Source organism: Rhinoraja longicauda, chromosome 19, assembly GCF_053455715.1.
Source record: "Rhinoraja longicauda isolate Sanriku21f chromosome 19, sRhiLon1.1, whole genome shotgun sequence".
Taxonomy (NCBI): domain Eukaryota; kingdom Metazoa; phylum Chordata; class Chondrichthyes; order Rajiformes; family Arhynchobatidae; genus Rhinoraja; species Rhinoraja longicauda.
The window spans coordinates 12245606-12268792 of record NC_135971.1 but is presented as its reverse complement, the minus strand read 5'-3'; the positions used below and the strand labels follow the sequence as shown (position 1 = coordinate 12268792).

General features: G+C 49.2%; 2 pseudogenes; both read right to left on the bottom strand.

Moving 5' to 3' along the window:
- Window positions 1-10218: 10218 nt before the first annotated feature.
- Window positions 10219-14647, bottom strand: LOC144602673 (prostate stem cell antigen-like; annotated as a pseudogene).
- A 7747-nt stretch (window positions 14648-22394) lies between these two features.
- LOC144602672 (prostate stem cell antigen-like) overlaps window positions 22395-23187 on the bottom strand; it is a 4830-nt pseudogene continuing 4037 nt past the window's right edge.

Genomic DNA, 23187 nt, shown 5'->3' with positions numbered 1-23187 from the left:
TCCAAATCCCCCCCCCCCCCCCACCACCACCCAAACCTGTCCTATCCATGTACCTGTCCAACTGTTTCTTAAACGTTGGGAAAGTCCCTGCCTCAACAGGCTCCTCTGGCAGCTTGTTCCATATACCTGCCGCGCTCTGTGTGAATGCCACTGAGTTTTCACGTGTCTATGAGTAAATCAGCTATTGATTCACAGAATTGTACAGTCTTTACATCTTTGCCAGGACTAGAGGGTGTGAGCTACAGGGAGAGGTTGAGTGGACTGGGTCTCCATTCCTTGGAGCGCAGGAGGATGAGGGGTGGTCTTATAGAGGTGCATAAAATCATGAGAGGAATAGATCGGGTAGATGCACAGAGTCTTTTGCCCAGAGTAGGGAAACCGAGGACCAGAGAACATAGGTTTAAGGTGAAGGGGAAAAGGTTTAATATGAATCGGCGGGGGTAACCTTTTCACACAAAGGGTTGGGGGCAATGTTTCCGCTCTGTATCTCTGAACCAAGCTAAGCTAGAGGCGTGCATCTCAAATTGGTTCTTACTTACCAGCCGTCACAACCGCAAGATAGCATTGCTCGTCATTCCCGGAGCATGTAACAGAATCGGTCAAGTATCCGTTCATTGATGCGGGGCTGGAGTAACACCGCAAACAGTTACCTGTACATGAGAACAGGGAAGGTTGTGTGAGAGACACCTGTAGCTCATTCTGCGGCTGCTCTGAAAACGAGCAACTCCTTTCAATAAACATAGAACAGTCCCGACACAAACTGCTGGAGTAACTCAGCGGGTCAGGCCAGCCTCTCTGGAGAAGAGGTAGAGGTGATGTTTTGGTCGAGACCCTCCCCCATCCGAGTGGTTGTACTGGCTTGAAAGTCGCCTTGTTGAGTCTCGTTGTCTGTAACTCGTTTTCACCGAGCTGCCAGTCCCGCTGAGTTACTCCAGCACTTTGTGTCTATTTTCGGTGTAAACCGACACCTGCAGTTCCTTCCTGCACAATAGCACTGTCGAGCCCTCTGATGTTTATAGCACGTAAACACAGGCCATTCGGCCCAACGAGTCCGTGCCCACCAGCGACCAGCACTATCCTAAACACTGCCAAAGTAGTATCTAAACTATCTACAGACTTATAGTTTTGCATTTTAGCACTGTTATTGTTTGTTTTATGTGTCCAAATGTGTGTCTGTGCGTGTGTGTGTGTGTGTGTGTGTGTGTGTGTGTGTGTGTGTGTGTGTGTGTGTGTGTGTGTGTGTGTAAGAAGGAACTGCTGATCCTGGTTTCTCATTTCTTTTGATTTAAAGAACGATTTATTTCACGGATTTGATTTATTCGATTTTTTTTTAAACTTATCAATAAATAATACATTCTCATTTTTAAAAAAGGCATTAAAAAAACACTTTTCTTTCACCGAATAGATTAAAAAACAACATCCTTTTAAAAAACCTGTTTGTTTAAAGTTTTCTCATTGAAAAAAAATTGGCTTAAATATAAAAAGAAGATTGTTTTATTTGAAAGATCCTGTCTAAAAGAAAAGTCGTTCAGTCCCGTCCGTTTGTTTACAGTTTTCTCATTTAAAAAAAAAGCTTAATAATAAAAAATATATATTTATTTTAAAGATTCTTTAAAAAAGGAGGCTTCGAGCCAGCACCGCCATTCATTGTGATCATGGCTGATCATCCACAATCAGTAACCTGTGCCTGCCTTCTCCCCATATCCCTTGATTTCACTAGCCCCTAGAGCTCTATATAACTCTCACCCAAATCCATCCAGTGATTTGGCCTCCACTGCCCTCAGTGGCAGAGAATTCCACAAATTCACAACAAATTCTCTGGGTGAAAAAGTTCCTTGCACCTCAGTTTTAAATGGCCTCCCCTTTATTCTACGACTGTGTGTGTGTGGCCCCTGGTTCTGGATTCGCCCAACATTGAGAACATGTTTCCTGCATCTAGTATTTCCTGCATTTATTTCACGGATTAGATTTATTCGAATATTTTTTTTAAATCAGTTAAATAAAACTGCTAAAAAAAACGAAAAAATTACTTCCTCATTTAAAAAAGACGTTAAAAAAACACTTTTGTTTCACCAAACAGATTTTAAAAAACAACGCCCTTAAAAACCCCGTTTGTTTAAAGTTTTCTCGTTTAAAAAAAAATCAGCTTAAATATAATTTCGACACTTTTTTATTTGAAAGATTCTGTTAAAAAAAAGTCGTTCAAATCCTCCCATTTGTTTACGGAGGGGAGTAGGGGTGGGGTGGGGGATTGAGGTGGGGGTGGTGGAAGGAGTGGAGGGGTGTGGGGGTGGGGGGAGGGGAGGGGAGCGGAGTGGGGTGGGGGGATTGGGGTAGGGGTGGTGGGAGGAGTGGAGTGGGGGTGGTAGGAGGGGAGTGGGGTGGGGGTAGGGGTGGAGGGAATTGGGGGGAGTAGGTTTGGGGGTGGGGGAGGGGTGGAGGGAATTGGGGGAGTAGGGTTGGGGGTGTGGGGAGGGGTGGAGGGAATTGGGGGGTTGGGGTTGGGGGTGCGGGGAGGGTGGAGGGGAGTGGGGGTGGCGGAGGGGAGTCGGGGTGGGGGTGTGGGGAGGGAAGTGGGGTGGAGTGGGGTTGGGTGTGGGGGGAGGGGGGAGGGGAGTGGGGGTGGGGGGAGGGGGGTGGGGTGGGGTGTGTGAGGGGTAAAAGGGAGTGGGGATGGGGAATGGGGAGGGGAGTGGGGGGCGGGGTGTGGGGTGGGGGAAGGGGTGGAGGGGAGTGAGGGTGGGGGAAGGGTGGAGGAGAGGGTGCTGACCGATGCAGGAGAGGCTTTGATCCACGGCTCGCTCTGGCTGCATTGCTGGCCACACGGGGCCGAGGTGAGTGGCCCCCTCTCCCCTTCCCAGTCCCCCCTCGCCCGCCCACGGCCCCGGGAGACACTCCCCGCCCGGCAACGAGCTTCGTCAGTTGGCGGAGGGTTGCCCCAGGGAGAGATTTGGACCCAACGAGTCTACCTCAGTCTAGTACAACAATAAAACACCATTGACTTGACGATAACTAACTCCATAAATTGGACTGGATCGGAAACACCGATGCGCTCTACAAAAAGGGCCAGAGCAGACTGTTCCTGCTGAGGAGACTCGGGTCCTTTGGAGTGCAGGGGGCACACCTGAGGACTTTCTACCACACGGTGGTTGCATCGGCCATCTTCTATGGAGTGGTCTGCTGGAGCAGCAGCATCTCAGCGGCGGAAGGGAAGAGACTCACCAAGCTGGTCAGGAAGGCCAGCTCTGTCCTGGGTTGCCCCCTCGACTCAGTGCAGGCGGTGGGAGAGAGGAGGACGACGGCAAAGATAACATCGCTGCTGGACAACGACTCCCACCCCATGCAGGACACTGTCACTGCACTGAGTAGGTCTTTCAGTGACAGACTCCTTCACCTCAAGTGCGTGAAGGAGAGATATAGGAGGTCCTTCCTTCCCGCTGCTGTGAGACTGCACAACCAGCACTGTTCCCAACAGACCAGTCAACAGGAACAGTTAAGGTATACACAGTAAATTGATGACAATTTATCCTTTTATCTTTATTTTATTTATAATGAATGATCTCTTGCTATCCACTTTGCTGCTGTAACACTGCAAATTTCCCCGGTGTGGGTCTAATAAAGAAATTTATTATTATTATTATTATTATTATTATTATTATTATTATTATTATTATTATTATTATTATTATTATTATTATTATTATTATTATTATTATATTCAGTAACAAACTCTCTACATGTTAACAAACACACAGGCTAAATGTTTCACCTAGAATTCCAATCCCACTTGAGAATCTAAAATGCATATCCACAGTTAAACTCAAGGACAACAAAATAGTCTTGATTTTCTTACCCAGAGGGGCGCTGAGAATGAGACCAGCGACCAGGACCAAAAGGCAATTCATCTTTGGATTTGAGCAGCTGAGCTTCGAAGGCCAGAGAGAGAACAGGAACAAAATTTCGAACAGAAGTATTTCAAACTCCCTGAAATCTGAAGAAGGGTCCCAGCTGGAAACGTCACCAGTCCGTGTTCACTGGAGCTGCTGCCTGACTCACTGAGTTACGCCAGCTCTCTGCGCCTTTATTGAAAATCCCCGGTGGTTTTGACAAATGGGAGGGTCTTCTAGAGGTAGTGGGAGGAGGCAAGCTAAAAGACGAATTGCTGATGACAACAGTGACTCTGGAGAAGAGAAATCGAGGAAGTAGATACAAGAAATGCAGCTGCTGGTAACAAGCCTCCCCCGACAAAGCACTGGATGTGGTCAGGCAACATCCGTAGAGACGGCACACGAGGCCAGCATGGAACCCGGGTCTCCGGCGCTGTGACGCAGCAACACATTCAAGAGAGAGCTAGATAGATCTCTGAGGGATAGCGGCCCCTCACTTGCACCTCCTCCAACCTCATCTACTGTATCCGCTGCTCCGGATGTCAACTTCTCCACATCGGCGAGACCAAGCGCAGGCGCAGGCTCGGCGATCGTTTCGGTCAACACCTCCGCTCAGTCCGTCTCAACCAACCTGATCTCCCGGTGGCTCGGAACTTCAACTCCCCCTCCCACTCCCAGTCTGACCTTTCTGTCCTGGGCCTCCTCCATTGGCAGAGTGAGGCCCAGCGCAAATTTGAGGAACAGCACCTCATATTTCGCTTGGGCAGTTTACACCCCAGCGGTATGAACATTGACTTCTCTCACTTCACATAGTCCCTGCTTTCCCTCTCCCTCCATCCCCTCCGCATTCCCAGTTCTCCCACTAGTTTTCCTGTCTCCGACTACATCCTATCTTTGTCCCGCCCCCAAACCCCCCCCCCCCTCCCTCACATCAGTCTGAAGAGGGGTCTCGACCCAAAAAGTCACCCATTCCCTTGTCTCCAGAGATGCTGCCTGACCAGCTGGGGGAGGGGGCGGGCGAGGAGGGGAGGGGGGAGGGGGAGGGGGAGGGAGGAGAGGGTGCTGCACCAATGCCGGGGAGGTTTGGGCCCAACGCGTCCACTTGGTCTAGCAACTTACTATTTATGTTAACCTTATTCAACAACAGATGGTTAATACAAGTTTGGCGCAGCGGCAGATTTGCTGCCTTGCAGCGAATGCAGCGCCGGAGACCCGGGTTCGATCCCGACCACGGGAGCTTTAGCCGCCACCCTCTGATGAAATAAATTCCTCCTTAACTCCTTCATAATCCTAATAATCATAATCGTACTATATTAGCCAAGTATGCTTTGCAACATATCAGGAAGTTGATTTGACGTACAGTTATAGCAACAGTACACACAAAATACATTTTAACACGAACATCCACCACAGTGACTCTCTCCAGAGATGCTGCCTGACCCGCTGAGTTACTCCAGCATTTTTGTGATACCTTCGATTTGTACCAGCATCTGCAGTTATTTTCCTAGCCCCACAACACATTCCTCACTGTGAATGTGGAAGGCGAGAAAAAAGTTCAGTCTCTTCCCTTGTTTACCCCCAGCACTTTGTGCCATTCCCCAGGGCCACGTGAACAGCCTTTGGAGTTGCTTTCAGTTTCGATTCAGATTTCCAGCGACTGTTTCAGGTCGAGCAGATAACATCTCTTCAAGCTTGACTGCCGTTACTGCAGGCAGTTGTACGCCTGACTAACCCGTATCCATGCTGCCAGATGCAATCTCTCTCCTGCACATTGACCTTCTTGCTTAGGTGTGGCACGGTGGCGCAGAGGTAGAGCTGCTGCATCACGGCGCCAGAGGCCCCGGTTCCATCCCGACCACGGGCGCTGTCTCATAGAAACATAGAAAATAGGTGCAGGAGTAGGCCATTCGGCCCTTCGAGCCTGCACTGCCATTCAATATGATCATGGCTGATCATCCAACTCAGTATCCGGTACCTGCCTTCTCTCCATACCCCCTGATCCCTTTAGCCACAAGGGCCACATCTAACTCCCTCTTAAATATAGCCAATGAACTGGCCTCAACTACCTTCTGTGGCAGAGAATTCCACAGATTCACCACTCTCTGTGTGAAAAAAAAACGTTCTCATCTCGGTCCTGAAAGACTTCCCCCTTATCCTTAAACTGTGACCCCTTGTTCTGGACTTCCCCAACATCGGGAACAATCTTCATGCATCTAGCCTGTCCAACCCCTTATGAGAGGGTGCTGCACCAATGCCGGGGAGGTTTGGGCCCAACGGGTCCACTTGGTCTAGCAACTTACTATTTATGTTAACCTTATTCAACAACAGATGGTTAATACAAGTTTGGGAACAATCTTCCTGCACCTAGCCTGTCCAACCCCTTAAGAATTTTGTAAGTTTCTATAAGATCCCCCCTCAATCTTCTAAATTCCAGCGAGTACAAGCCGAGTCTATCCAGTCTTTCTTCATATGAAAGTCCTGCCATCCCACACTCCAAAGATGGACGGATTTGAAGGTTAATTCGCTTGATTATACACTGATCAGCCAAAGCACGATGCCCACCTGCCTAATGTGCTGTTGGTCCTCCGTGTGCAGCCCCACACGCAGCAGGGTGCGATGCACTGTGTATTGTGACACATTCCTCCCGTGACCACCATTGAAATTTTCTGTGACTTGTGCCACAGTCGACATTCTGTTGGTTTGGACCAGACGGGATAGCCTTCATTGCCCTCGCGCATCGATGATCCTTGGGCGCCCAACACCCAGACTGTCGCCGGTTTGTGGTTTGACCCTCCTCGGATCACTGTCGGTCGGTACTCACCACTGCTGACCGGGAGCACCCCACAAGCCTTGCCGTTTCAGAGATGCCCTGACCCAGTCGTCTGGCCAGAACAATTTGGCCCTTGTCAAAGTCGCTCAGGTCTTTACTCATATAACATATAACAACTACAGCATGGAAACAGGCCTGTCCGGCCCTACCAGTCCACGCCGACCATTCGCCCTGACCTAGTCTCATCTACCTGCACTCAGACCATAACCCTCTAATCCCCTCTTATCCATATACCTATCCAATTTACTCTTAAATAATAAAATCGAGCCAGCCTCCACCACCTCCGCCGGAAGCCCATTCCATACAGCCACAACCCTCTGAGTAAAGAAGTTCCCCCTCATGTTACCCCTAAACCTTTGTCCCTCAATTCTGAAGCTATGTCCCCTTGTTGGAATCTTCCCCACTCTCAAAGGGAAAAGCCTACCCACGTCAACTCTGTCCGTCCCTCTCAAAATTTTAAAAACCTCTATCAAGTCCCCCCTCAACCTTCTACGCTCCAAAGAATAAAGACCCAACCTGTTCAACCTCTCTCTGTAGCCTAAATGCTGAAACCCAGGCAACATTTTAGTAATTCTCCTCTGTACCCTCTCCATTTTGTCGACATCCTTCCTATAATTTGGCGACCAGAACTGCACACCATACTCCAGATTCGGCCTCACCAATGCCCTGTACAATTTTGCCCATTTCTCCTGCATCCAACACATCAACTTCAAGAAATGACTGTTCACTTCCTGCCTAATATATCCCACCCCTTGACAGGTGCCATTGTAACAAGATAACCAATGTTATTCACTTCGCCTGTCTGTAGTCATAATGTTTTGGCTGATCGGTGTAAATGTAAAATTGTCCCTCGTGTGTTCGTGTGCGGGGATCGCCGGTCGGCAGTGACTCGGTGGCACGAAGGGCCCGTTTCCACCCTATATCTTTCAGACAAACAAATGAAAACTATTGCAAATCTGTTTAAGGTAAGCAAGGCTGGTAATCCCCGTCAATCTTTTTAACTGGAGAAACCTGAGTAATTTTTTTCATAATTGATCATCTCTGGAGTTAGAGTGGTCAAGGGTCCAAGTTTGGGTCAAGGTCCTGACATATAAGATAGACACAGAAAGCTGGAGTAACTCAGTGGGTCATGCAGCATCTCTGGTGAGATGGAATAGGTGACGTTTCAGGTCACGATTCAAAACCTCACCCATTCCTTCTCTCCAGAGATGCTGCCTGACCCGCTGAGTTACTCGAGCACTCTGTGAATCGTCACCTATCCGTGTTCTCCAGAGATGCAGCCTGAACCGCTGAGTTACTCCAGCACTTTGTGTCTTTTCCCAAGCAACCTGAACAACCTTTTTTGCTGCCTTCTGTTTCGTTACAAATTTCCAATTAGTTTCAGGTGGAACAGGGCACGTCCTCCCACGGTGGACTGAGTTACTCCAGCTTTTCGCGACTGATCAAAAGCTTTTCGCTGTCGCTCGGTAGATGTGACAGCACTAATCTAAATTCCTCTCGTCGTGAAGTGAGACACGAGGCCAGCATGGAACCCGGGTCTCTGGCGCTGTGAGGCAGCAACGCATTCAAGAGAGAGCTAGATAGAGCTCTGAAGGATAGCGGAGTCAGGGGGTATGGGGACAAGGCAAGAACTGGGTACTGATTGAAAATGATCAGCCATGATCACATTGAATTGCGGTGCTGGCTCCGAATGGCCAACTCCTGCACCTATTGTCTATTGTCTCTACCGGTGCGCCACCATTGATGCCAGTGCAGTAACGATCACATGTAAGGCAGTTTTCTGAAATTGCTTTGGAGAATTTGAGAGTGGCTTTGACACAGATTCTTGAGCAGTACAGGCGTCCGGGGTTATATGGAGAATGGAGTTGAGAGGGAGAGATAGATTAGCCATGATTGAATGGCGGAGTAGACTCGATGGGCCGAGTGGCTTAATCCTGGTCCCGGAACATATGAAAGAAAGGAATACGCTCACATTTTCTTTTGAAAATCAGTACTTTATTGAGATGCGGCAACAGATGAACAGAGTAATGGTACAAGCTCCAAGTTGTATATGATTATCATTATCATCCAAATTATTAAAAGGTTGCAAATATCAAGCATTGTGTATTAGCATGGGCTTCGTCAACTGGAAGGACGTTGTCCAAGCGTAACATGCTTGTCCAGCCTCCCGAGATTAACACAGGGTCATAAGGCCATAAGTCATACAGCATGTGATAGCAGCAGAATTAGGCCATTCGGCCCATCGATTCTACTCCGTCATTGAATCATGGCTGATCTAACTCTCCCTCCTAACCCCATTCTCCTGCCTTCTCCTCACAACCCCGGACACCCGCACTAATCAAGAATCTATCTATCTCTGCCTTAAAAAATTCAATTCACTTGGTCTCCTCTGCCTTCTGTTGGAGTTACTAAAGCTGTATCCATGTAATCATCTACAAAACATCATTCAAATCAACACCAAAAAAAAGTGAATTGGAAATGTGAGGAATTGCAGAACATCTATTAGATTAAGCAGCTCATCTCCTGGAAATCAAGTGTTAAGACTCATCATCCCTGATCTACCGACATACAGCACCCAGACGTTTACACGGTGCATTATTATTATAATAATAATAATAATAATAAACATTTATTTTTTATAGCGCTTTTCCAAATGCTCAAAGACGCTTTACAAAAACAGTCAAGACATAAAAACAAACAGACAAACTGTCCTGACGGAGAAGCGGCGAACAAATAGCGCCAGCGTCCTCTCACGTCAGGGTCCGGCAGTAGACAATAAAGAACACAAGACACACAATTACAATTTTTAACACAAACAGCCATCACAGTGATTGCTACAGGCACACCCTCACTGTGATGGAAGGCAAAGAAAAGTCTTATCTCCTCCTCATTCTTCTCCTGTGGTGTCACGAGGCGATCGAGGCTCCCGACTTTTGAAGCCCCCACCGGGCGATGGAAAGTCCCAGGGCCGAGCCGAGCAGGCCGATGAAGGTACTGAGCCCCCACCGGGCGATGGAAAGTGCCGCGGCCAGGCCACGCAGGGCGATGAAGGGCCTGCGAGCGGGTCAATCAAACCTCGCGCTTCGGGGTGGTCGAAGCTGCTACGGCCGGAGCTCCCGAAAGCCGGTCGCCAGCCAGGGACCTGCGAGCTCCCGATGTTGCGGTCTGCAGGGCCCACGGCCGAAGCCTCCGAGATGGTAAGTCCAGGCCCTGCGACCGGAGTCTTCAAAGTCGATCCCAGCTGGAGGCCGCCAACTCCACGGTGTTAGGCCGTAGCACGAACGGAGACACAACACGGTAAAGGTCGCATCTCCGTTGAGGAGGAGATTAGAAATAAAGGTTTCCCCTAACCACCCCCCACATATACAGAGTTAAAAATAAATCAAAAGAAACATTTAAACGATAACAAAGACAAAAACAAAAAAAAGACAGAGAGACTGCCGGTGAGCCGCAGCTGCAGAAAACAGACACGCCCCCTCACTATTCATTTATGCATTTGCTTCACATAAATATTGCAAACCAGACTGACACCAGAGCAGGGAACAGCACAAGAGATAATTTAACTTGGTCACTCGCGTTGCAGAGGTCAGTATTACAACAGTGGAAAGAGACGGAAGCTCCTGCAACATCTTGCTGTTGACCACAAAGAGCAGGAACAACACATCCAGCGCTGTAAACCGTTACACCAGCTGGAGAAACAGAATGGACAGTTAAATAATTTCTGTGTTCATAGTTCATGTACCATTTTAGAGTGCTGCAGCGTGGAAACAGGCCCTTCGGCCCAACTTGCCCACCCGGCCAACATGTCCCAGCGACACTAGTCCCACCTGCCTGCGCTTGGTCCATATCCCCCCCCCAACCCCCCACCACCCAAACCTGTCCTATCCATGTACCTGTCCAACTGCTTCTTAAATGTTGGGATAGTCCCTGCCTCAACTACCTCTTCTGGCAGCTTGTTCCATACACCTGCCGCACTCTGTGTGAATACCAGTGAGTTTTCACATTTCTATGAGTAAATCAGCTATTGATTGACAGAAATGTACAGTTTTTACATCTTTGCCAGGAGTAGAGGGTGTGAGCTACAGGGAGAGGTTGAGTAGACTAGGTCCCCATTCCTTGGAGCGCAGAGGGGTGAAGGTTGATCTTATAGAGGTGCATAAAATCATGAGACGAATAGATCGGGTAGATGCACAGAGTCTCTTGCCCAGAGTAGGGAAACCAAGGACCAGAGAACATAGGTTTAAGGTGAAGGGGAAAAGATTTAATAGGAATCGGCGGGGTAACCTTTTCACACAAAGGGTTGGGGGGGAATGTTTCCTCGCTGTATCTCTAAACCAAGCTAAGCTAGAGGTGTGCATCTCAAATTGGTTCTTACTTACCAGCCGTCACAACCGCAAGATAGCATTGTTCGTCATTCCCGGAGCATGTAACAGAATCGGTCACGTATCTGTTCATTGATGCGAGGCTGGAGTAACACCGCAAACCGTTACCTGTACATGAGAACAGGGAAGGTTGTGTGAGGCACCTGTAGCTCATTCTGCGGCTGCTCTGAAAACGAGCAACTCCTTTCAATAAACATTGAACAGTCCCGACACAAACTGCTGTAGTAACTCAGCGGGTCAGGCCAGCCTCTCTGGAGAAGAGGTAGAGGTGATGTTTTGGTCGAGACCCTCCCCCATCCGAGTGGTTGTACTGGCTTGAAAATCGCCTTGTTGAGTCTCGTTGTCTGTAACTCGTTTAGACAATAGACAATAGACAATAGGTGCAGGAGTAGGCCATTCAGCCCTTCGAGCCAGCACCGCTATTCAATGCGATCATGGCTGATCACTCTCAATCAGTACCCCGTTCCTGCCTTCTCCCCATACCCCCTCACTCCGCTATCCTTAAGAGCTCTATCCAGCTCTCTCTTGAAAGCATCCAACGAACTGGCCTCCACTGCCTTCTGAAGCAGAGAATTCCACACCTTCACCACTCTCTGACTGAAAAAGTTCTTCCTCATCTCCGTTTTAAATGGCCTACCCCTTATTCTTAAACTGTGGCCACTTGTTCTGGACTCCCCCAACATTGGGAACATGTTTCCTGCCTCTAATGTGTCCAATCCCCTAATTATCTTATATGTTTCAATAAGATCCCCCCTCATCCTTCTAAATTCCAGTGGAAACAAGCCCAAACGCTCCAGCCTTTCAACATACGACAGTCCCGCCATTCCGGTAATTAACCTAGTGAACCTACGCTGCACGCCCTCCACAGCAAGAATATCCTTCCTCAAATTTGGAGACCAAAACTGCACACAGTACTCCAGGTGCGGTCTCACCAGGGCCCGGTACAACTGTAGAAGGACCTCTTTGCTCCTATACTCAACTCCTCTTGTTATGAAGGCCAACATTCAATTGGATTTCTTCACTGCCTGCTGTACCTGCATGCTTCCTTTCATTGACTGATGCACTAGGACACCCAGATCTCATTGAACTCCCCCTCCTCCTAACTTGACACCATTCAGATAATAATCTGCCTGTCTATTCTTACTTCCAAAGTGAATAACCTCACACTTATCTACATTAAACTGCATCTACCATGTATCCGCCCACTCACACAACCTGTCCAAGTCACCCTGCAGCCTTATTGCATCTTCCTCACAATTCACACTACCCCCCAGCTTAGTATCATCTGCAAATTTGCTAATGGTACTTTTAATCCCTTCGTCTAAGTCATTAATGTATATCGTAAATAGCTGGGGTCCCAGCACCGAACCTTGCGGTACCCCACTGGTCACTGCCTCCCATTCCGAAAGGGACCCATTTATCTCTACTCTTTGCTTTCTGTCTGTCAACCAATTTTCTATCCATGTCAGTACCCTACCCCCAATACCATGTGCCCTAATTTTGCCCACTAATCTCCTATGTGGGACCTTGTCGAAGGCTTTCTGAAAGTCGAGGTACACCACATCCACTGACTCTCCCCTGTCAATTTTCCGAGTTACATCCTCAAAAAATTCCAGTAGATTTGTCAAGCATGATTTCCCCTTCGTAAATCCATGCTGACTCGGAATGATCCTGTTACTGCTATCCAAATGCTCAGCAATTTCGTCTTTTATAATTGACTCCAGCATCTTCCCCACCACTGATGTCAGACTAACTGGTCTATAATTACCCGTTTTCTCTCTCCCTCCTTTCTTAAAAAGTGGGATAACATTTGCTATCCTCCAATCCACAGGAACTGATCCTGAATCTATAGAACGTTGAAAAATGATCTCCAATGCTTCCACTATTTCTAGAGCCACCTCCTTAAGTACCCTGGGATGCAGACCATCAGGCCCTGGGGATTTATCAGCCTTCAGTCCCATCAGTCTACCCAAAACCATTTCCTGCCTAATGTGGATTTCCTTCAGTTCCTCCATCACCCTAGGTTCTCCGGCCCCTAGAATATTTGGGAGATTGTGTGTATCTTCCTCAGTGAAGACAGATCCAAAGTAACGGTTTAACTCGTCTGCCATTTCTTTGTTTTCATCGAGCTGCCAGTCCCGCTGAGTTACTCCAGCACTTTGTGTCTATTTTCGGTGTAAATCGACACCTGCTGTTCCTTCCTGCTCATCAGCACAGTCGAGCCCTCTGATGTTTATAGCACGTAAACACAGGCCATTCGGCCCAACGAGTCCGTGCCGACCAGCGACCAGCACTATCCTAAACACTGCCAAAGTAGTATCTAAACTACCTACACACTTATAGTTTTGCCTTTTTGCACTATAATTGTTTGTTTTATATGTGTACATATGGGTGTCTGTGTGTGTGCGTGTGTGTGTGTACATATGGGTGTCTGTGTTTGTGCGTGTGTGTGTGTACGTGTGTGTGTGTGTGTGTGCGTGTGTGTGTGTGTGCGCGTGTACTTGTACGTGTGTGTGTGCGTGTACGTGTGTGTGCGTGTGCATGTGCGTGTGCGTGTGTGTGTGCGTGTGTGTGTGTGTGTCTATGTGTGTGTGTGTGTACATGTGTGTGTGTGTGTGTGCGTGTGCGTCTGTGTGTGTGTGTGTGTGTGTGTGTGTGTGTGTTTAGGAAGGAACTGCAGATGCTGGTTTCTCATTTCTATTGATTTAAAGAACAATTTATTTCACGGATTAGATTCATTCGATTAAAAATAAATTAACAATTAAAAAAGACCGCTAAAAAACCTGAGAAAAATACTTTCTCACTGGGGAGTAGGGGAAAAAGGAGGGGTCGCGGGGGTGGGAGACGGGGAGGGGAGGGAGAGGGGAGGGGGGAGAGGTGGGGAGAGGGGTGGAGGGGAGTGGGGGAGGGGAGTGGGGGTGGGGTTGGGACAAGGGGGAGGGGAGTGGGGTAGGGGAGGGGTGGAGGGGAGTGGGGGGAGGGGAATGGGGAGGGGAGTGGGTTGGGGGTGGGTGTGGTAGGAGGGGTGGAGGGGAGTGGGGGGGAGCAGGGGTGTGGGGGTGGGGGGAGGGGAGTGGGAGTGGGGGAGGGGAGGGGAGGGTGCTGACCGATGCAGGAGAGGCTTTGATCCACGGCTCGCTCTGGCTGCAGTGCTGGCCACATGCGGCCGAGGTGAGTGGCCCCTTCTCCCCTTCCCCGTCCCCCCTCGCCCGCCCACGGCCCCGGGAGTCACTCCCCGCCCACCAAAGGGGTTCGTCAGTTGGGGGAGGGTTGCCCCAGGGAGTGGTTAGGACCCAACAAGTCCACCTCAGTCTAGTGCAACAATAAAACACTCTTAAACTGACAATAACTAACTCCATATTCAGTAACGAACTCCCTACATGTTAACAAACACACAGGCTAAATGTTTCACCTAGAATTCCGATCCCACTTGAGAATCTAAAATGCCTTTCCACAGTGAGACTGCAGGACAACAAAATAGTTTTGATTTTCTTACGCAGAGGGGCGCTGAGAATGAGACCAGCGACCAGGACCTAAATGCAATTCATCTTTGGATTTGAGCTGCTGAGCTTCGATGGTAAGAGAGGGAACAGGAAAAAATTTCGAACAGAAGTCTTTCAAACTCCCTGAAATCTGAAGAAGGGTCCCAGCTGGAAACGTCACCAGTCCGGTTCTCCAGAGCTGCTGCCTGACTCACTGAGTTATGCCAGCTCTTTGAGCCTTTATTGAAAATCCCCTGCAATTCTGCCAAATGGGAGGGTCTTACAGAGGTAGAGGGAGGAGACAAGGTAAAGGTCGAATTTCTGATGCGTACGTGGTCAAGGAAACTTGAATAACTGGAAGAGATGATAATTGCAAAATTGAGTAATTACGAAAAATATAGATACGAAACACTGAGGTTGCGAAACAGGGTCAGTCAGTGTCTATGGAGAGAAGGAATCAAGGAAGTAGTTACAAGAAAATGCAGGTGCTGGTAACTAACCCCCCCCCCCACACACACACACACACACACAAATTTCCCGTCACTTGCACCTCCCCCAATCTCATCTACTGTGTCCGCTGTTCTAGGTGTCGACTTCTCTACATCCGCGAGACCAAGCGCAGGCTCGGCCATCGGTTCGCTCAACACCTCCGCTCAGTCCGTCTCAACCAACCTGATCTCCCGGTGGCTCAGCACTTCAACTCCCCCTCCCACTCCCGGTCTGACCTTTCTGTCCTGGGCCTCCTCCATTGTCAGAGTGAGGCCCAGCGCAAATTTGAGGAACAGCACCTCATATTTCGCTTGGGCAGTTTATACCCCAGTGGTATGAACATTGACTTCTCTAACTAGATAGAGCTCTTAAGGCCAGTGGAGTCAGGGGGTATGGGGAGAATGCAGGAACGGGTTACTGATTGAGAATGATCAGCCATGGTCACACTGAATGGCGGTGCGGTCTCGAAGGGCCGAATGGCCTCCTCCTGTCTATTGTCTATGGTCTATTGTCTAACTTTAGATAGTCCCTGCTTTCCCTCTCTATCCCCTCCCCCTTCCCGGTTCTCCCACTAGTCTTCCTGTCTACATCCTATCTTTGTCTCGCCCACCCCAGCCCCCTCCCCTGACATCAGACTGAAGGAGGGTCTCGACCCGAAACGTCACCCATTCCTTCTCTCCCGAGATGCTGCCTGACCCGCTGTTACTCCAGCATTGTATTGGTTTACTTCCCCCCTACAAAGTTCTGGTTGCTCAGGTGGTCAGGCAGCATCTCTGGAGAACGTAGACTGGTGACGTTTCCACTCAGGTCCATTACCCAGATTTTAGGGAACGAGGGTGTTAAAGGAAAGAGCAGAGACCTAGAGGTTTGCTTCAAGAGACTTTACTGCATGATATCATGGAGAGATGGCAACAGTTAACTGCCCACCAGTTCTCTGACTTCACAGCAGAATTAAGAGTTATACCGTGCAGTAAACAACTTTAATTTTTTTGTTATTCGAAAGTATACTATCTACCCATTATTTCATTTGTCATCTATATACTAAAACACTCGTTTGTTTGTTTGTTTGTTCCTGAACTACAGCCAAAACAGTACACGATAGCATGACAATTTTAGGCCCACCTGTCTCACCGTCATCCCTTTGGTGCTAATGGAAGAGGTTTCATTGAAATGGGTGTTATATTTTTTAAGTTATTCACATTATAAAGTTTAAATCTATCTCCTAGGGAGGGGGGAGGAAGGGGAGGGGGGAGGAAGGGGAGGGGGAGGAAGAGAGGGGGGAAGAGAGGGGTGAGAAGGAGGGATGAGGGGGAGGAGAGGGGGATGAGGGGAGGATGAGGTGGGGAGGGGAGAGGAGAAGGGGGGAGCAAAGAGAAGAGGGATGGATAGGAAAAATAACTGCAGACGCTGGTTTCAATCAAAGGTAGGCACAAAATGCTGGAGGAACTCAGCGGGTCAGGCAGCATCTCTGGAGAGAAGGAATGGGTGACGTTTCAGGTCCAGGCCCTTCTTCAGTCTGAAAAAGGGTCTCGACCCGAAACGTTACCCATTCCTTCTCTCCTAGATGCTGCCTGACCCGCTGAGTTACTCCAGCATTTTGTGTCTACTTTCGATTTGTACCAGCATCTGCAATTATTTTTACTAGCCCCACAAGACATTTCTCACTGTGATGGAAGGCAAGAAAAAAGTTCCATCTCTTCCCTTCTTTACCCCAGCACTTTGTGCCATTCCCCGGGGCCACGTGAACAGCCTATTTTTGTTGCTTTCAGTTTCGATTCAGATTTCCAGTGACCACCCATTCCTTCTCTCCCGAGATGCTGCCTGACCTGCTGAGTTACTCCAGCATTTTGTGAATAAATCGATTTGTACCAGCATCTGCAGTTATTTTCTTATACTGTTTCAGGTCGAGCAGATAACGTCTCTTCAAGCTTGACTGCCGTTACTGCAGGCAGTTGTACACCTGATTAACCAGTTTCCATGCTGCCAGATGGAATCTCTCTCCTGCACCTTGACCTTCTTGCTTAGGTGTGGCACGGTGGCGCAGAGGTAGAGCTGCTGCCTCACGGCGCCAGAGGCCCCGGTTTCATCCCGACCACGGGCGCTGTCTGTGCAGGGCGTGGACTTCCTCCCACACTCCAAAGACGGACGGGTTTGTAGGTTAATTCGCTTGGATATACACCGATCAGCCAAAGCATGATGCCCACCTGCCTAATGTGCTGTTGGTCCTCCGTGTGTTGTTCGTCCTTCGGGTTGGAAGATGACCATGACTTCACTTTCAATTGGAGGATTGGTGACTGTGGGTCCGGAAGTGACTGGTGAAGCCAATCCGGGCCCGGAAGGCACGCCCACACGTAGGACACAAGTGGATGGCTGCTGCAGTGGAAGTGGAGGTAGCCAGGGCCTTGCCCGCGGTGCGTTTCCTCTGGGCCTCTGCAGTGCATCTGTTCTCTGCTGCACGGGCTCCTGTGGTGAGCTTGCTGCACCAGGTTGGACGGTCCAGAGCAAGAGACTCCCAAGTGCTAAGGTTGATGTCCAAGTCTTTGAGGGACACTTTGAGGCAGTCCTTAAACCGTTTACTCTGTCCTCCTACTGAGCGCTTGCCCTGACACAGTTCTCCATACAGAAGCTGTTTTGGCAGTCGACTCTCGGGCATTCTGACGACATGGCCTGCCCATCTGGCTTGGGCTTTCCGTAGGAGGGTATGGACGCTGGGATTCCGGCCCGTTCCAAGACATCTGTGTCTGGAATTTTGTCCTGCCACCTGATGTGATGGAGTCTGCGTAGGCAGCTCAAGTGAAAGCTGTTTGGCATGTCTGCTGTAGACAGTCCAGGTCTCACTGGCATAGCGAAGAGTGGTGAGTACCACTGCACGGTGGACCTTCAGCTTGGTGGTAAGGCTGAGTCCTCTCCACTCCCAAACATTCCCACGGAGTCGCCCAAAGGCAGCACTAGCCTTGGCAATCCTGTTGTTGACCTCAGCGTCAATGTTCACCACTCGCGAGAGTGTACTACCCAGATAGGTAAAGCTGTCGACTCCCTGTAGATTCTGCCCCTTCACCGTGATGTGTGGTTCCTGATAGGGCTTTCCAGGCATGGGCTGGTACATAACTTCAGACTTTTTGGTGCTAATGGAGAGACCAAAGTTGTCACAGGCCTGTGAGAAGCAGTCCATTTCATGCTGCATCTTCTGCACTGTGCTGGCGTTGAGGGCGCAGTCATCAGCAAACATGAAATCTCTGATGATGGTCTCCTTCACCTTTGTAGCAGCTTGCAGGCACCTGAGGTTGAACAGCCTGCTGTCAGTCCTGTACCTGATGTGTATTCCATCCTGGCAGTCACAGAAGGCATCAGTCAGCATGGCAGAGAAGTCCATGCTGAAGAGTGTAGGGGCAAGAACACAACCTTGCTTCACGCCGTTTGTCACTGGAAAGGCTTCCGACTCGTCTCCATCATCTAGCACTTTCACCATCATGCCGTCATGGAACTGCCGGACAATCGTGATGAACTTGCTGGGACAGCCAAACTTCTGCATTATCTTCCACAAGCCATCTCTGCTAACAGTGTCGAAGGCCTTTGTCAGATCGACGAAGCTCACGAACAGGTCGCTGTGCTGCTCTTGGCATTTTTCCTGGAGTTGGCGTGCAGCAAATATCATGTCGACAGTTCCACGCCCAGCATGGAAGCCGCACTGGCTTTCTGGAAGGAGACCCTGCTCAAGGTGTTGAATGAGACGGTTGAGCAGGATGCGAGCCAAGATCTTCCCAGCTATGGACAGGAGGGAGATGCCTCGATGATGGTCGCAAGACTGGCGGTTGCCTTTCCTCTTGTAGATGTGGACTATTCTGCCATCTTTCAGCTGTTGTGAGACCTTCCCTTCATTCCACATGGGCTGGAAGAGTTCAGTCAGCTTCTGCATCATGACAGGGCCTCCTGCTTTTACACTTCAGCAGGAATTGCATCTGATCTTGGTGCTTTACCACAGGAAAGTTGCTTGATGGCCTTTGTGACTTCTTCTGTCGGGAGGTTGTCAAGGTCCTGGTTGATCTCCATCTGAGGTAGGCGAGTGATGGCCTCGCCGTTCATATTACCAGGGCGATTGAGGACCTGGTTGAAATGTTCAGCCCATCTCTCCAGAATCTGCTTCTTCTCTGTCAGCAACTGGGTCCCGTCTGCACTGAGGGGAGAGGAGCCAGAGGACTGGGGTCCATACACAGCCTTTAATGCGTCGTAGAAACACTTGATGTCGTGACTGTCTGCGTAGCCCTGGATTTCATCGGCCTTCTTGCGATACCACGCGTCCTGCATCTCACGGAGTTTCTTCTGTACCTTTTGTCTTGCGCAGGCAAAGGCATCTTTCTTCGCTTGTGACATGGGGTCGTTCTGGTGTGCTCTGAACAGTTGGTGTTTCTCTGATGGCAGTGCCTGTATCTCTTCGTCGTTCTCATCGAACCAGTCCTGGTTTCTACGGGATGCTGGCCCGAGGTGTTCGAGGGCAGTGGAGTAGACTGCATCTCCGAAGGCCACCCATTGTTCGTCAGTGCTGTCCTGGTCACCATGGGGTGTGTCCAGCAGCTTGCCATCAAGGTCTCTGGAGATTTCTTCTGCAATTTTGCTGCTCTCAGCTTGGAGACGTTGAGCCTCTTTGCAGTCTTCTGACCTTGGGGTCTTCTCATGGGCACGATGCAAAGCTTGAGTTTGGACACGATGAGGCGATGATCAGTCCAGCAGTCGGCACCACACATGGCCTTTGTCACTCTCACGTCCTGCCTGTCCCTCTTCCTGGTGATGACATAATCAATCAGATGCCATTGCCTGGAGCATGGGTGCATCCAAGATGTCTCCATGTGCAGCCCCATACGCAGCAGGGTGCGATGCACTGTGTATTGTGACACATTCCTCCCGTCACCACCATTAACATTTTCTGTGACTTGTGCCACAGTCGACCTTCTGTCGGTTCGGACCAGACGGGATAGCCTTCGTTGCCCTCGCGCATCGATGAACCTTTGGCGCCCAACTCCCTGTCTGTCGCCGGTTTGTGGTCTTTACTCCTGCCCATTTCTCCTGCATCCAACACATCAACTTCAAGAACTGACTGTTCACTTGTTGCCTAATATAACCCACCCCTTGACAGGTGCCATTGTAACAAGATAACCAATGTTATTCACTTCGCCTGTCTGTAGTCATAATGTTTTGGCTGATCGGTGTAAATGTAAAATTGTCCCTCGTGTGTTCGTGTGCGGGGATCGCCGGTCGGCGGTGACTCGGTGGCACGAAGGGCCCGTTTCAACCCTGTATCTTTCAGACAAACAAATGAAAACTATTGCAAATCTGTTCAATGTAAGCAAGGCTGGTAATCCCCGTCAATCTTTTTACTGGAGAAACCTCAGCAATTTTTTTCATAATTGATCATCTCTGGAGTTAGAGTGGTCAAGGGTCCAAGTTTGGGTCAAGGTCCTGACATATAAGGTAGACACAGAAAGCTGGAGTAACTCAGTGGGTCATGCAGCATCTCTGGTGAGATGGAATAGGTGACGTTTCAGGTCACGATTCAAAACCTCACCCATTCCTTCTCTCCAGAGATGCTGCCTGACCCGCTGAGTTACTCGAGCACTCTGTGAAACGTCACCTATCCGTGTTCTCCAGAGATGCTGCCTGACCCGCTGAGTTACTCCAGCACTTTGTGTCTTTTCCCAAGCAACCTGAACAACCTTTTTTGCTGCCTTCTGTTTCGATACAAATTTCCAATTAGTTTCAGGTGGAACAGGGCACGTCCTCCCACGGTGGACTGAGTTACTCCAGCTTTTCGCGACTGATCAAAAGCTTTTCGCTGTCGCTCGGTAGATGTGACAGCACTAATCTAAACTCCTCTCGTCGTGAAGTGAGACACGAGGCCAGCATGGAACCTATTGTCTATTGTCTCTACCGGTGCGCCACCATTGATGCCAGTGCAGTAACGATCACATGTGAGGCAGTTTTCTGAAATTGCTTTGGAGAATTTGAGAGTGGCTTTGACACAGATTCTTGATCAGTACAGGCGTCCGGGGTTATATGGAGAATGGAGTTGAGAGGGAGAGATAGATCAGCCATGATTGAATGGCGGAGTAGACTCGATGGGCCGAGTGTCTTAATCCTGGTCCCGGAACTTATGAAAGAAAGGAATACGCTCACATTTTCTTTTGAAAATCAGTACTTTATTGAAATGCGGCAACAGATGAACAGAGTAATGGTACAAGCTCCAAGTTATATGATTATCATTATCATCCAAATTATTAAAAGGTTGCAAATATCAAGCATTGTGTATTAGCATGGGCTTCGTCAACTGGAAGGACGTTGTCCAAGCGTAACATGCTTGTCCAGCCTCCCGAGATTAACACAGGGTCATAAGGCCATAAATCATATAGCAGGTGATAGCAGCAGAATTAGGCCATTCGGCCCATCGATTCTACTCCGTCATTGAATCATGGCTGATCTAACTCTCCCTCCTAACCCCATTCTCCTGCCTTCTCCTCACAACCCCGGACACCCGCACTAATCAAGAATCTATCTATCTCTGCCTTAAAAAATTCAATTCACTTGGTCTCCTCTGCCTTCTGTTGGAGTTACTAAAGCTGTATCCATGTAATCATCTACAAAGCATCATTCAAATCAATACCAAAAAAAAGTGAATTGGAAATGTGAGGAATTGCAGAACATCTATTAGATTAAGCAGCTCATCTCCTGGAAATCAAGTGTTCAGATTCATCATCCCTGATCTACCGACATACAGCACCCAGACGTTTACACGGTGCATTATTATAATAATAATAATAATAATAAACATTTATTTTTTATAGCGCTTTTCCAAATGCGCAAAGACGCTTTACAAAAACAGTCAAGACATAAAAACAAACAGACAAACTGTCCTGACGGAGAAGCGGCGAAAAAATAGCGCCAGCGTCCTCTCACGTCAGGGTCCGGCAGTAGACAATAAAGAACACAAGACACACAATTACAATTTTTAACACAAACAGCCATCACAGTGATTGCTGCAGGCACACCCTCACTGTGATGGAAGGCAAAGAAAAGTCTTATCTCCTCCTCATTCTTCTCCCGTGGTGCCACGAGGCGATCGAGGCTCCCGACTTTTGAAGCCCCCACCGGGCGATGGAAAGTCCCAGGGCCGAGCCGAGCAGGCCGATGAAGGTACTGAGCCCCCACCGGGCGATGGAAAGTGCCGCGGCCAGGCCACGCAGGGCGATGAAGGGCCTGCGAGCGGGTCAATCAAACCTCGCGCTTCGGGGTGGTCGAAGATGCTACGGCCGGAGCTCCCGAAAGCCGGTCGCCAGCCAGGGACCTGCGAGCTCCCGATGTTGCGGTCTGCAGGGCCCACGGCCGAAGCCTCCGAGATGGTAAGTCCAGGCCCTGCGACCGGAGTCTTCAAAGTCGATCCCAGCTGGAGGCCGCCAACTCCACGGTGTTAGGCCGTAGCACGAACGGAGACACAACACGGTAAAGGTCGCATCTCCGTTGAGGAGGAGATTAGAAATAAAGGTTTCCCCTAACCACCCCCCACATATACAGAGTTAAAAATAAATCAAAAGAAACATTTAAACGATAACAAAGACAAAAACAAAAAAAAGACAGAGAGACTGCCGGTGAGCCGCAGCTGCAGAAAACAGACACGCCCCCTCACTATTCATTTATGCATTTGCTTCACATAAATATTGCAAACCAGACTGACACCAGAGCAGGGAACAGCACAAGAGATAATTTAACTTGGTCACTCGCGTTGCAGAGGTCAGTATTACAACAGTGGAAAGAGACGGAAGCTCCTGCAACATCTTGCTGTTGACCACAAAGAGCAGGAACAACACATCCAGCGCTGTAAACCGTTACACCAGCTGGAGAAACAGAATGGACAGTTAAATAATTTCTGTGTTCATAGTTCATGTACCATTTTAGAGTGCTGCAGCGTGGAAACAGGCCCTTCGGCCCAACTTGCCCACCCGGCCAACATGTCCCAGCGACACTAGTCCCACCTGCCTGCGCTTGGTCCATATCCCCCCCCCCACCCCCCACCACCCAAACCTGTCCTATCCATGTACCTGTCCAACTGCTTCTTAAATGTTGGGATAGTC